The sequence below is a fragment of the Silene latifolia genome, chromosome 9, assembly GCF_048544455.1.
Source record: "Silene latifolia isolate original U9 population chromosome 9, ASM4854445v1, whole genome shotgun sequence".
NCBI classification, from domain to species: Eukaryota; Viridiplantae; Streptophyta; class Magnoliopsida; order Caryophyllales; family Caryophyllaceae; genus Silene; species Silene latifolia.
Window position 1 is genome coordinate 2,646,216 of NC_133534.1, and position 2,124 is coordinate 2,648,339.

Consider the following 2,124-nt stretch of genomic DNA (forward strand, 5'->3'; position numbering starts at 1 on the left):
GCGTCGGAGTGAGTACGCTCGGTACCAAGCCGAGCCCTCAGTTTGTTCATCTTTACAGGAAAGAGTGAAAGGAAGAGACGAGCAACGACATCATTCTACAAGCTCAAGTGGTCACAATCCTGCTCCGGAATTACACCCGGAATAGCTAGAAACCGAAGAATTCAAGCTTATGTAAATAAAAATAATTCCTGGTAGAAATAATTAGTGGAGTCGGCCTCTTAAAATGTGTTTTTACAAAAATATTGCGTAATACGGATTACGGGCGCAAACATCAAGTTTTCAAGTTTTAACAAAATACGGAGCACAAAATTTTTAGCCAGAGAATCGAAAGGAAAATTTGTTTATCACATATTAGTGGATTTTTGAAACAAAAAAAAAGCGTATTAATGAATTTATGTTGCTAGAACCATTAAAATAACGAATAAATGAATAATCAGTAGGGGATGTAGCTCAAATGGTAGAGCGCTCGCTTTGCATGCGAGAGGCACGGGGTTCGATCCCCCGCATCTCCATTTTTTTATTTTAATTTTTAATCTTCGATCAGAACTTTTACTTTGGAATTTTTTTATAGTGGTAAATTTCATGAATGTGTGATTCTGTAAAGCCTTGTAAATTATCATAATTATTGAATTATAAAGTTCATTTGAAACTCGAAAAAGAAAAACTACTGAACTATATATATTACAGAAATACATTTGAATTAGAACATTAATCAAATATAACTCCATTATTAAGCCATAATATCCTTAAATCGATCATAAGATAATTAACGTATGATTAATTAAACCCGGTGTTTCTCAATTTTCTTTTGAAGCTCTTCGCGTCATGCTCCAGTAACTCTGTTGATTTCTTTTCCTCTCCTAATGAACAGAAATCCGGGCAGTGCTTGAACTCAGAACTCTTGTGATACATTCTGTTCACATCATAAATTTTTCAACTTATTAATTAGCAAAATTTAGCTGATATTTGACAGGTTTTTATGAATTAAGTCAAATGTTGATAATAAAGTCCTTACGAATAATTCATCGACATCAATCTTGTCAAACTCAACATCAGTATAATAAGCAGCAAATTCGTCAACAATTGGTGCCATGTACCGGCATGGTGAACACCATGAAGCCGTGAAGCATATCACCATCTACAAAACAATGCAAACCATAAATCAGTATTCTTTAGTAGACTGTACGCGTTTTTTATTTATAACTTTTGACAACAAATGTACTATTCTACGTCCCAATCATTTGTTTAATTTTGATTAAAAATACTGTCACAAAAAATAAAAATTCACCTTCTCTCTCTCTCTAACTTTTCTCTCTCTTTTTTTCCCCCAAAAAAAACCCTAAATCTAATTTCATTCTGCTCCGCCGCATCCTCCGACCCACACCGCCCTCCCTTTTTGCCCTTTCTGATCGCCGGAGATGGGGCCATCCCAAGGCCTATCTCCGGTGATCGATCGCACTTCATCGCTGGCTCCTTCCCCTCGTTTAGGACCTCGACCTTAGGTTTTTGACGGCTTTTGGGTTCTGATTGGACCGTCCGACGATCTTGTTGGCTGTCTTCTTGGTTTGTTTTTCTGTCCTTTCCGATAATACGAGTCTCTGTCCTGTCATTGAAAGCCTCACTTGCAACCCAGGGATGGCTCCCCTTCCCCTCGCCCCTTCCCCCCTCCTTGGTAGAAATCTACCTATTGGTTTTTGGTGTTTGGTTGAGTTGCGTCGGTGTGTCATGATCTTCTTGTTAGTTTTTGTGTTTTTTTGGGTAGTGTTTTGGGTCTCATCGGTCTTTTTGAAGGTTGACGATGAGACTTTTTATTTGTTGTTGATATGCTTCCAACTCGGAGATTTGAAGTGTCAGCTGTTAAATGTGTTATCAACGTGGTGTTTCATCCTTTCTCCCCGCCGGATGGTTCCTTTGTCGGGTCGGGTTTGTGTTATTGCGGTGTCCTTTATGGTTGATCTAGTTGCATGTAGGTCGATGGTCCTGGGGAATTTTGTGTGGTATCGGGTTTTGTTCTGGGTGTGTTTGGAGTCAGCCTTGTTCGGTTCATCGGATTGGGGTTCGCTTAGTCCGTTGGTTCCGTCTCCGGTCTGTGTTCTTGGGTGGGCTTGTTTGTTTTGTGATGAG

The 2,124-nt window shown here is 39.2% G+C and overlaps 1 non-coding gene across 1 annotated transcript; it reads left to right on the forward strand.

Annotated features, from left to right (window-relative positions):
- The first annotated feature begins 439 nt into the window (after nt 1-439).
- Nucleotides 440-512, forward strand: TRNAA-UGC (transfer RNA alanine (anticodon UGC)). Its single transcript has one exon. It is a non-coding gene; the product is annotated as a tRNA-Ala (tRNA).
- The last annotated feature ends 1,612 nt before the right edge of the window (nt 513-2,124 follow it).